Source organism: Neofelis nebulosa, chromosome 3, assembly GCF_028018385.1.
Source record: "Neofelis nebulosa isolate mNeoNeb1 chromosome 3, mNeoNeb1.pri, whole genome shotgun sequence".
In the NCBI taxonomy this organism is placed as follows: Eukaryota; Metazoa; Chordata; class Mammalia; order Carnivora; family Felidae; genus Neofelis; species Neofelis nebulosa.
Genome location: NC_080784.1, coordinates 136,146,212 through 136,159,734, shown reverse-complemented (window position 1 = coordinate 136,159,734; position 13,523 = coordinate 136,146,212). Strand labels below are relative to the sequence as shown.

General features: G+C 36.9%; 1 protein-coding gene across 7 annotated transcripts in view; it reads right to left on the bottom strand.

Moving 5' to 3' along the window:
- The window catches only part of MAPK10 (mitogen-activated protein kinase 10), a 315,377-nt gene that overhangs the window by 117,733 nt on the left and 184,121 nt on the right, over nucleotides 1-13,523 (bottom strand). The window lies entirely within an intron of this gene.

Sequence of the window (13,523 nt, the reverse complement as noted above, 5' to 3'; positions counted from 1 at the left end):
TTTCAGGACAAAATTAATGAAAATTGATATTAATTACTTAATATCAATAATTAATAATATATATAAATAATAACAATAATTAATTAATTGATATTAAATACTAACAATGGGTTATAAAAGAAACAAAGGTCTATGAACACTGTTAGACAAGTTGTACACTATGGATGTGGTAGTTGAGTCTACATTTCTATTCCCTACTTGTTACCATATTAACGGAAAGAAAAGGTGTCAATGATAAGAAACTTTGACCAATGAGTTTCATCCCCCTCAAAGTACAAAGACACAGAAGCAGCAATTTTGCAAGAATGGCTCTGTGACTAATGCTCTTCTCTAACATTTGCCCTACTTTTCCTTTCAATTGCCTTTTCACATGTAGCTGCATAGTCAAAAGACTTCTTTGTGCATTCAAATTTCCACCTCGATTTGAGAGGAAAGCAACATTAGTAAAGAAATGTTACACAATATATCAAACACGGTTCATTGTAAACAAAAGAAAAAGGGTTATTTCGATTTTGCTCTCTCATGGAGAATTACTGTCTCTTTTCAAAGTTAATCTCATTAGGATCTCCATGCTTTCTCTGAAATTGTTCTCTAACAAATATGCTTTCCCTTTCTGGTATCTTCAGTCTCCATCACTCTCTATTTTTCTCTGGGTGTCTGTCACCTGCCTGCTTTATGTTCTTGTGTGTCTCCAACTCCTCTCTTCCTCTTCTTTTTGTGTATCTGTCATCTATTTCTTGCTCTTTCTCTCTGTTTCTGTATTTCGGTCCTCTCTTACTGTCTCTAGGAGTCTCAGGCCTTATCCCTTTCTCCTCTCCACACACACACCTCCAGCATCCACATTTCCTCTCTGATGGAGTACACAGGCATTCTTATCTTTTGAAAATATATTCCTTCTTTCCCCGTGAGACTGCAGGCACTTAACACCCAAGAGCTCTCCTTTGAAAGCCAACCTCACAGAAAAGGGGTCCACGTAAGAACTGAAAAAGTAAAATTGAAAAACTCAGAGGTAGGGGCGCCTGGGCGACAGTTAAGCGTCGACTTCAGCTCAAGTCACGATCTCACAGTTCGTGAGTTCAAGCCCCACATCGGGCTCTCTACTATCAGCACAGAGCCTGCTTCAGATCCTCTGTCCCCCACCTCTCTGCCTCTGCCACGCTCGCCGTCTCTCTGTCTCTCAAAAAATAATAAAAACATTTAAAAAAATAATAAAAGTTTAAAAAAAAGAAAAACTCAGAGATAAACTTTAAATAAAAGAGTATCAAAATGAAGTAGCAAGTGCCAAATAAAATAAGACGGAGACCAAAGATTCCTTGACATCTTTGGCATTTGGTTACTGGTAACAACGAGGGCCATTCCAGCAGTGGCGTGCACAGAGGTGGATTCCAGTGAGTTGAGAGTGAATAAGAGATGAACAATTTACAGCAGTAAATATTTATTAAGTGCCTACTCTGTGACAGGAGCTGCGCTAAGCTTTAGAAGTACAATTGGGAGCAAGTCTGACAGTCTCTGCCTATAAGGAGTATATAGCTAGTAGAAAATGAGACAATGTAAAACTAGTGTGATGATGATTTGACAAAGGAAAATTCAGGGTGATGTGGAAGCATGTCAGATGGGCACTGACCCTGGATTCAGGGGAACGATGAACATTTAAATAGGGCAAAGACTACAAATCCTAGTTCTCCTCTTCTTCTTGGGCACACAGCCAGATGACATTTCCAGCCTCCTATACAGTTAGAGGTGGCCATATAACTAAGTTCTAGCTGGCAGAATGTGAGCAGAAGGGAAATACACCACTTCCGGGCCTTCCCAATAAAGGTCACTCTGTGCTTTTATACCCGTCTGTTATTTGGTGATCTTGGATGCCACAGGTGAATATGGCAGGGTCTTCATCAGCCTGGCTCCTCACACCCCTGAACAGAGCAGACACCTTCCCCTTATCCAGTTCTTTATCTCCCAGGGGAAAGGTAAACAAAAAAGAAATAAACTCCTATTGTGTTTAAACCTCTGTTGGGCTTTTTGGTCAATTTATTATAGCAGCCAGAATTATTCTAATGTATACGAATTGGAGGAGGTGAAGGAATTAGCCCAAGAAAAGCAATGCCATTTATAATTTACATGTTTATGTGTCTATCTCCTGACTGAATAGATGGCAGGATCTTTGACCCTGTCTATTCAATTTTATATCCCTATGACTTAGCACAGTGTCTAATATGAATCAGTCACTCAGTAAACATTCATTGAATGAAAATTAATTAGTAAGTTACCTCAGGGATAAGATTACATTTTTAAAATCTGTGTTTTATCTTTATTTCAGATTTATATGAATCTAATGAATCTAAACAACTATCATAATTTACATTTTCTTCATTTTATTAAGCCTAGTCATTCTCTCCTTAATCCAGTAATGCTCCTCATATGTACAGCGCTATTAAATATATCCCAATATTGACTTTAGCTGTATTAATGGCATTCATGTCTGATTTTTCAAGCCTAGTGCATTCTGTATGGATGCCATGAATATAAAGTTACAGTGACTATGTTATCTCTTTCACATTTAGACACAAAAGTATTGAAGAGTATTTTTAGTGACTCTTCATCAAGTCCTTGGATTGCATTTTTTAATGACTCTTTTAGAACTTGCCACTTGTCCATGGTATTCAATATTATCAGATCAAATGCAAATTGGTATAGCATTTAATAAATAATTTTAAAAATCGATTGTGTTGTTATAGTTGCATTGATATCTATTTCAATGCTAGTCTCTATTTTCAGTATTTTTAAATTTTTTTATATTAAATATAATTTATTGTCAGATTGGTTTCCATACAACACCCAGTGCTCATGCCAACAGGTGCCCTCCTCAATGCCCATCATCCCCTTTCCCATCTCCCCCACCCCCCATCAACCCTCAGTTTGTTCTCAGTATTTAAGTCTCTTAATAAGAGTATCTTAAGAGTATCTTAAGAGTATCTTAAGTCTCTTAACCTCCCTCTCTGTAACTTTTCCCCCTCCCCCATGGTTCTGTTAAGTTTTCTTAGGATCTACATATGAGTGAAAACATATGGTAACTGTCTTTCTCTGCCTGACTTATTTCACGTAGCATAATACCCTCCAGTTCCATCCACGTTGCTACAAATGGCCAGATTTCATTCTTTCTCATTGCCAAGTAGTATTTCATTGTATATATAAACCACATCTTCTTTATCCATTCATCAGTTGATGGACATTTGCTATCCAGTTCTCCCAGCACCATTTGTTAAAGAGTCAGTATTTTTAATTTTTTTTTATGTTTATTTATTTTTGAGAGACAGAGAGAGAGACAGAGACAGAGCACACGCAGGGAAGGGGCAGAGAGAGAGGGAGATACAGAATCCAAAGCAGGCTCCAGGCTCTGAACTGTCAGTGCAGAGCCCAATGCCAGCTTGAACTCACAAACCATGAGATCATGACCTGAGCCAAAGTCAGATGCTTAACCGATTGAAGCCACCCAGGAGCCCCTGAGTATTTTGATTATTTATGTATTACTTCTGAAATTAGGGAGACATACTATTTACTTAATACACGGTAGGTAGGTAGATAGATATATAGATAGATAGACAGACATAGATATACACATTATAGTATTGATGGATTTAATATGCAACAATTCAACATTTAAGGTGTTCTCATTATGTTCCCCACACTTTTGAAGTCTTGAGACTGTAAGGATGAATTAGCCAGATCTTTTTCCCAAGGAGATTCACCATCTGACAACAGACACAAACTTAAAGAGCAATAAAAATATGAACAGCACCAAAAGAGATGTAAATGTAGCATGTTATACCAATACAGGTAAGAGAGTACCTCTTTTGCTAAGCAATAGGAAAAGTGAGTTAAAGTTTGACAAATATAGTAAACTTACAGCTGAAAACTGAAATGACTAGCAGTTTCCCAGGTAAATTGATAGACAGGCCAAGACCATCTCAGGTGAGGGGAAATAGCTTCATATATATATAAACAGAAGCAAAAAAAGTGGCCAGCACATTTGGGAACAATGACTAATATGTCATTTTTAAATACACGAATTTTAATTTGTAAGCAACTTTACTCTGTAAACAATGTCCTAGATTCATTGCATTGTTCCCAATTTCTCCCACTTTGATACAGTTCTCTACTGGTTCTTGAAACTTGCCTTCCTCCCTCACATAGAATCTCCCTCCCAACAGGATTAGGAATTAGTTTCTGCTTCTCTATCTCCTTTTGCTCTGGCTCTTAATTCCAATCTTGCCTTCAGGAGCTTTGGATTAGAGTCTTTTACTGTCTTTGTGTTCATTAAACTATAAAAAACAGTTCTCCATGTAACCAATCCCTTAGAAACTGCCCATGACCCAGGTCAGGTAACACTAATAAATATTAACATGTATTGACTATTGACGACAGTCAGGCATTGTATTAACTAATTTAGAGCGCTTTAACAACTCTGTACATACATATTTCTATCAGCCCCACCTTCCGGTGAAATAACTGAGGTCACACATAGGTAAGACCTAGTCAGGATCCCAGCCAGGGCACTCTGGTTCCAGTCTGTGTTCTTACCCACTATGTTACGCTGCTCATTATGTGCTGGCCAGTTCATCCAATTCCAAACAAAGGGCAGGTTTTGAAATTTCCCAGCTTGAAAATCAAGGGAAGACAGACATTCAAGAAGAATTTGATGAATATTTAACATTTCCAAACATTACAGAGAAGTAAAAAGTAGGAGCTGAAAAAGAAGCCAGTGGACTAATCATTTAGGGAGTCATGGTAGCCTTCTCCAGAACATCCTACTCCACCAGAGGACTCATGGTGATAGAATTGGCACTGTCCGTGAAATGAGACTCTACGTATGGAGAGGCACTACATTCAGACTACTGTATTCAGAAGCTTGATGATGAGGGAGAGTCAAAGAGGTAGTTTGAGGGGCAGGCACATCCTAAATAACTTTTTTTTAACATGAGAATTTGGTGGGAGGTCTTCTAGAAACAAGGGAGAAGAAGGTCCTGGAGAACAGATAGCAGGTGATGCAAGATAGAGAGCAAACCCCTAGGTCTCAGTGGCAGGGGAGGGAAGGGATGGAAGTGAAAATACAGGTGGGTGGCCAGCCTCCAGGCAGAGAAGACTGTAAATGACAGAGTTCAGAGGTGGAAGGGGAAACTGGGAGCTCACATGCCTGGGGACACCTGTTTTTTCCAGGAAGTGGGAGGTAAAGCCTTCTATAAAAAATGGGGCAGGAGAAGTAGACCTGGGAGCTGGCAATGCCAGTTGTAAAAAGGACTGTCACAGCCACCATGGGAAAAGAGATATGGAGCTGATGAGACACGTAAGTAAAAGGATTGAAGCAACAAGGGCCCAGCTGAGGATGAAGCTCAAAACTTATAATGGAGGAAATCAGCATGATTATGTGATTTCACAAGCTGAGCGCTGCCTTCCAGCAGTACAGAAAACAGCTGGTTGGGCTGATTTCTGAATGGGGGTTTAGAAAACAGGGAGCTGCAGAGGACAAAGAGGTAAGAACATGGAGAGCATCAGAGACTGTCTTTGAAAATCATTTCCACAGTTCCAGGCTAAAGAGGAAAAAGGTAATCCAGCAGGAGAATGACAGACTCAGAGAACAGAGGGCCTTGAAAGACTCGCGTCCATAAGGAGACGCAAAAGGAGGTGAAAGAACGAACATGGTTCATGTGCCAACAATTTGCCTTATAATGTTCCTCTGCTTCCTGATTCTTTAAATTACCTTGGGCACCTTAAACCTCCATGCCAGTGAATTATTTAACATTCTAAGTCTGCTAGATTTTTGCTATACTAGTTATTCTGCAACTTACACTTTTGCTAGTTTAAACTGAGTTTCTCTCATTGATTGCCTGGCAATCTAAAATTCATTCATTCTTGGGGCCCCTGGGTGGCTCAGTTGGTTAAGCGTCCGACTCCGGCTCAGGTCATGATCTCACAGCCAGTGAGTTTGGTCCCGCATCGGGCTCTGTGCTGACAGCTCAGAGCCTGGGGCCTGCTTCGGATTCTGTGTTTCCCTCTCTTCTCTGCTCCTCCCCCACTCATGCTCTCTCTCTGTCTCTCAAAGATGAATAAATGTTAAAAAAAAAAAAAATTAAAATTCATTCATTCTGTATCAGCTGCTAGCCCTGCAGTGGGTATGTAACTAGGAAAAGGCAGCTCCTCTGGGTAAAGGGGACACCTCAGGGCACATTGCAGGATGGCGAGGGCACCCCCACATGCTCCTCCATCCATGTGCCGTTGTGCAGGGCAACATATTCCCCAACCATATTTTCCAAACCCAGGTGGAACCAAAGAAAACAACTTTTAAATATATTTGGCATTGCATCTCTCTGGTTTGGAAGTAAAATCTTGATTTTTATGAATGGATATATTAAAATCTTCTGTGGAAAATATTTTCAGTGATAAAAAACAAATATAAGTATAGATGAGGAAGAGCATCACTAAGAGAACTTGAAAATACATGTCTTTAAAAAAAAGAAACCCCGTATCAAATGAAGTGGCTACATTCCCTCTCTGATTGTAATTTAGACTACCCCCTCCTACAGAGAAGCTTAAAATGCAATGGTTCAACGCTGGATTCATAACTTTGGACATGTAAAATGAAACTCACTTGACAAGGTCAAATATTTTAAATAAACTTAATAAATCCGGGAGTAGAGAGAGGAACAAGGAAATGATAGGGCTGTCACTCAAACTTTCAAACTGAAAGATGTCTTCCTTCGTCCTCAGCTCCCACATTCAAATCCGTCATCAGAAAGACAACTCAGACTCTATAAACAGAATGTGATGCTGTAATGGGCCAGAAGCATGACTTTGGAGAGAGAGGGGCCAAGTACCTTCCTTCTGAGCTTTATAAAAAGCTCCTCTAAGCCTTAGTATTTTTAGTTATAATATTTATAACACCTACCTGCTCTTCTTTTGTTTTTTGTTTTTGTTCTCAGCCATTTTACCTACAGATAGAGTAGTAAATGAGGGTGATTTCAGAGTAGGAAATGAGAATGATTTCTGGAATCTGAGGAAAAGCAATTGTCATCTGTTATTTAGCATAATTTAACTGAAGACTTTGCTCCCTTTATATAAGGAATGTTGGCTCTTCCAAGATGCATTGGCTAGTGCAGGATTAGCCTTCAGGTATTTATATTTAAATTAGTTTATTTGTAAAAGTATAACCATGGATGCAATTCACTTATTTACTTTTAATTAAAAAAATGTTTAGTCCACCAAGGACTGGAGGATCCACTTTCAAGATGACTCACAAACATGGCTGGCAAGTTGGTGCTGGCTGTTGGCTAAGAGCTCAGCTGGGATTAAAGATTTGGGGACCTTGATTCTTCTCCACCCAGGCCTCTCCATGTGCCCAGGGTTTCCTCACAACCGGGAGGCTGGCATCCAAAGGCAAGCATCTCCACATACAGGGAGAAAGCCAGGCAGAGTTTGCATTGCCTTTATGACAAAGTCTCTGGGGTTAAATAGCATCACTTCTACTGTACCTCATCAATTAAGGCAGTCACAAAGGCCTGCCCTGGTTCAAGAGAGGGGCAAGAGTATGTGGGACCAGAATCATCGTTGTGGCTGTTTTTAGAAAATACAACCTCCCACATTGACTTTGTCACACACTAAATTCCTAAGCAGATTTGGATCTATTTTGGGTTTTGTTCATTTAATCTGTCTGTTGCTATATACCAGTACCATAGTGTTTTAACTGTTGAGACTTTATAATACGGTATGATATCTGATAGAGCTCTTCTCCCCTCATTACTCCTCTCTTCCAGAGATCTCTTGGATATTTTTGCTTGTTTTTATTCTTTTTTCATACTACTAATTTTTAAATTAGCTTGTCTGATTAAGAAGCTGTTGGTACTTTTATTGTGATAACATTGTACTTATATAAAGTAATTTAAGGAACACGGACACTGCTTTAATGACGGAACTTCCCATCCAAAATCATGGTATACCTTTGAAATGCATAATAAATACATTTGTTCAAGGAAAAAAAAATGTTTAATGTTTATTTTTGAGAGAGAGATAGAGTGTGAGCAGGGAAGGGGCAGAGAGAGAGGGAGACACAGAATCCGAAGCAGGCTCCAGGCTCTGAGCTGTCAACACGGAGCCCAGTGTGGGGCTCATACTCACAAATCATGAGATCATGACCTGAGCCAAGGTCGGACACTTAACCCACTGAGCCACCCAGGCTCCCCTGGATGTACTTTAATCCTAACAATTAATCAGGATTTATGTATCTGGAAAAACAGTACATGGACCATAAGCCATTTTTATTTTTGCAGTGAAATCTATTGAAGCCTTGGAAGATAGGTCCTTAAAGAAATAAGAATCAGTCTCACTTAGTCATTTAATCTTTGGGATTAAAGTAGATACTGAAAATACATACATACATACATACATACATACATACATACATGAATACATTCATAAATGATAGATAGATAGATAGATAGATAGATAAGGTTTACTAATTAATTCTCCTGATAAGGGACCTTAGCATTTCTACCAATATCTGATTTATAAGACTCAACCATCTGTAAGTACATAATTACCTCTGGAAATTTAAGTGACTATTTTTCCCCTCTGCTAAGGAAAATGCTACTGGACTACAAGTTCCTGCTATCAGTTTTTACTAAAGGGACACAAATTAATTACAAATTTACTGAAGGATGACAGATTCAGAATAAATGTCCATAATACACTCTAAAATCAAATATAATTTTTAAGATTATATACTACCAGCCCGTCAGTTTCAATTATCACAGTGACAATTATATATTTACAAATATGAACACACGCATACTTATTGATTAATACATAGAAATAGGAATTATATATATGTATATTATGTAAGCATACTGCCATTAAACTTCTACATAGTTTCTCAAAGTACCACATTTTCTCTGTGAAGGAAAAAATATGATATTTAAAAATCTTAGTTGTCAATGGAGAAATACAGCAAATATGTATTTGGGGATTGTGTTATACAAAAGGGCCAAAGGGCAAAATGTAGGAAAAAGATACAGTTTCTGTCCTATTGCACTGGACCACTGCCACCTCACACCTCTTATCAATATAAAAGCAATATTTGAAGCTCAATGTTCCTTATATCAACAAGGTTGCAGTTAAAGGTCTAAATTGTAAAATTAATGGGAAATAACAGGGATATAAAATGTGCTGATATTCCATATGTGGATCAGGATAATCATCTCCACTGGTCAGGGGCTAACTGAAAATGTGTGATTAAAGCTGCATCATTTAGCACAACAGTTGTTTAGGAGCTCTAAGAAATGTGCCTTAGGACAGTGAGTGATGTTTCCAGAAACAAAGTAAAATCATCATTTGAGACCCACAGATCCAGTGTCCTTTGTGTTATTCAGGAAGTCTGTTACTTTTCATCAATACCCTAGATGATTTCATTTAAAATGATGGATACTTAAAATCAATCCTCTGGATGATTTTACCCGTTTTCCTTCACACCATCAGCCTCATGACCACAAAACTCTTCTATCTAGTCTGTGCTTAAAGATGGTTAGCTGGGTCTGTGTAGCCACGTTACAAATTTAAAAACTAATATTTAACACTTGTATAAATATTGTGAATAATCTTGGTTAACTGAATCTCAGAATGAAGGCTATGACCAAAATATTCCAATATTTCTTTGCTAGACTCAGCTATGGAAGAGTAGTAAAGTCGTTTTTTAAATCTTATGTTTGTAACTGTAATGTGAATATAATATGCACAATCTGCTAATAACACAGTTGTTACAATCAGCCATGTTACAGCCTGGGTTATGTAAGTTGACCTTTTGCAATTTTCCACAGGTAGAAAAGAGTAACATTAAGTCTACCTTCCATGTTAGAGTCATGAAAATATCAGACTTAAGGCAATTTCTTGTATCTCACTTGTTTTAAACTTTGTGAGTCCTGTGAGATACTAATAAATCCCCATTTTATAGATGTGTAAACCAAAGTTATAGAGACTGAAAATTAAATACAGTCATTGATAAAACACAATGGTAAATCCAATTACCTTAAGGCATAAGTACATTTGTAACTATAGTGACTGAACATGATAATATAAGGTATCTTAAAGCATCTGCAATTGAATCGATAATATTTAAATGTGCAAATATTTTACAGAATTCAAAGAATTTACTCACTTAAATTCCTTCCTAATAATAATTAGCAATAAACAGATATTCAATATCTTTCCATCATGTTGCTGAACATTGCCATGTTTCCATCTCTTTTGTTCTGGTACATTTACAAATATTCCATAACCTTTCCCAACCATTTGGTGGGGGGGGGGGGGGGGTGGATGTGCTATTAGTTCAAGGGTGATTAAATCAGCATGTGCATGGAATAACTCCAATTCATCACTAAGATGAGAAAAGCTGTTAAAAGCATCAGTGACTCAATAGTGTCTTTTTCTTTAATAAAAATGAGCACATTAAAAAGAGGACTTACAGTAAACCATTTTTTAAGTACTTAAAGGCTATTATTATTTGAAGAAGTTTCCATGGACAGTGATTGCTCTACTAATATGGGTTGACTTGACATTTTATATATATAATTGGTAATAATATTAAAGTATATATATAATTGGTAATATTTATAGCATAATTATTATATATTATTACATTATAATATTATATCATATTCAATTAATATAAATGAATCCATTGGATTAATATGTGTGTATTATATATATATTTTATATTATAATATAAATTATATATTGGTTATATATTCATTATGTGTATAAATATATGGATATATATCCAAGTTAACACAGATTAATACACTGGATTATTTCCAGGGCATCTTATAACTACAATTATTTTAACTTTAATTTAACTCTAATTGGAATTTCATAAAAATTTAGTTAACATAAAATGTGTCATCTTATTTCTAAATATTTAATTTTCTACACACAAGTTTTTTACAAAAAGCCACCCAAAGTCTATGCTTTTGTCAGTATTAAGCTGACATCTTTGATATAAATATCTTATAAAAGATCACCTTGCAAAATTGGATTGGGATTGCTTACAAGTTGTTATATGCAGATGACAAAGAGAACAAGCCCAAGAAGGAAAAGAATATGGTTTTCCTTCCTGGCATTTAAACTGTACAATCAGCTCTTTCCAGTTAAAGAGCAGACCGGCCTTGGCAAGTCTTCTCTGCTTAAGTTTGGTTGCTGACTTTTGCCACCACTTTGTCAGTTTGAATCATCTTTGCAGAAAGAAACATAGAAAACAGAAATGTTTTTTGGCTGGGCAAGCAACAGCAGGATGGAAGCGAGAGAAGATAGTGAGCTCTCTGCTGTTGATTTGTTCCTATGTACTTTTTTTGTTCTGGAGCGGGTAGTAGAAACAAAAAATCTGTAGAAACTCTTCTGATTGGAAAAATATTCTGAAAGGATTTTCTCATCTAGCTCCTGACCACTGTTGTTAAAAAAGCATCTTATAGATTACAATTCCCCACCTAGAAAGCTACAGAGGACTTATTTGTTCACATCGAGCAGCAGAATCATTGTTTCTTTCTTCTTTTTATTTTAAATTTATTGAGGTGGGGCACCTGGATGGCTCAGTCAGTTAAGCATCCGACTTTGGCTGAGGTCATGATCTCATGATTGGGTTCGTGAGTTCGAGCCCCAGGCTCTGTGCTGACAGCTCAGAGCCTGGAGCCTGCTTCAGATTCTGTGTCTCCCTCTCTCTGCCCCTCCTCCACTCATGCTCCATCTTTCTCTCTCTCTCTCTTTCTCTCTCTCTCTCTGTCTCTCTCTCTCTCTCAAAAATAAATAAACATTAAAATTTTTTTAATAAAATTCATTGAGGTATAGTTGACATACAATATTATGAGTTTTAAGGTATACAACATAGTGATTCTACATTTGTGTATGTTGAAAAATAGTCACACTATAAGCCCAGTTAACCATCTGTCACGTTACAAAGCTAATACAATGTTATTGACTATATTCCCCATGCTGTACATTACATCCCCATGACTTACTTACTTTATAACTGGAAGTTTGTGCTTCTTAATCCTCCTCTCACATTTTGCCCATCCCTCAACCCTCCTTTCTTCTAGCAACCACCAATCTGTTTTCTGTATCAGTGAATCCAGGTTTTGTTTTGTTTGTTTTGTTTATTAGATTCCACATGAAGTGCAAAAATCATGAAGTATTTGTTTTTGAATTCAGTTTGCTAATATTTGGTTTGAGGATTTTTGCATCTATGTTCATCAAGAATACTGGCCTGTAATTTTCTTTTTTTGTGGTGTCCTAGTGTGGTTTTGGTATCTGAATGATGCTGTCTTCATAAAATGAATTTGGAAGATTTCCCTCATCTTCAATTTTTTGGAAGAGTATGGCAAGGATAGGTATTAAATCTTTGTTAAGTAGAATTCACTAGTGAAGCTGTCTTGTGCTGGATTTTTGTTTGTTAGGAGGTTTTTGATTGCTGATTCAATCGCTTTTACTAGTAATCAGTCTCTTCAGGTATCTTAGTCTTAAAAGTTTATAAATTTCTAGGAATCTATCCATTACTTCTAGGTTGTTGGCATTTAATTTGTTCATAATAGTCTCTTTTGACCCTTTGTGGTATCAGTTGTAACTTCTCCTTCATTTCTGATTTTATCTACTTGATCCCTCTTTTTATCTTGATCAATCTGGCTAAAGGTTTGTCAATTTTGTTCATCTTTTCAAAGAACCAGTTCTTAGTTTCATTGATCTTTTCTATTATTATTTTAGTCTCTATTTCATTTATTTCCACTCTGATCTTAATTATTTCTGTCCTTCCACTAACTTTGGGCTTCGTGTGTTTTCCTTATTCTAGTTCCTTTAGGTGCAAAGTTAAATTGTTTATTTGAGATTTCTCTTGTGTCTTTTTTTTTTTTTTATTTTATTTTTATTTTTTTTTTTTATTTTTTTTATTTTTTTTATTTATGTTTATTTATTTTTGAGAGAGAGAGAGAGAGAGAGGGAGGGAGAAAGAGAGAAAGAGAGAGTATGCACAAGTGGGTGAGAAGCAGAGAGAAAGGAAGAGAATCCCAAGCAGGTTCTTCACTGTCAGCACATAGCCCCAATGCCAGGCTCCATCTCACAAACCTTGAGCTCATGAGCTGAGCTGAAATCAAGAGCCAGACACTTAATCTACTGAGCCACCCAGGCTCTCCCTCTTGTGTCTTTAGGTAAATGCTATGAACTTTTCTCTCGGAACTGTTTTTGCTGCATCTTCTGGATTTTGGTATGTTTTCTTTTGTCTCTAGGTTTCTTTTTAATTTATCATGTTGTTCTATCTCTTTATATCTGTCGTTTTTACAGTATTCTTCTTATAATTGATTTTTAGTTTCATATCATTGTGGTCAGAAAAGATGCTTGATATGATTCAATCTTCTTGAATTTATTGAGACTTGTTTTGTGACCTAATATGTGATCTATTTTGGGGAATGTTCCACATGCACTTGAGAAGAATATGTATCCTG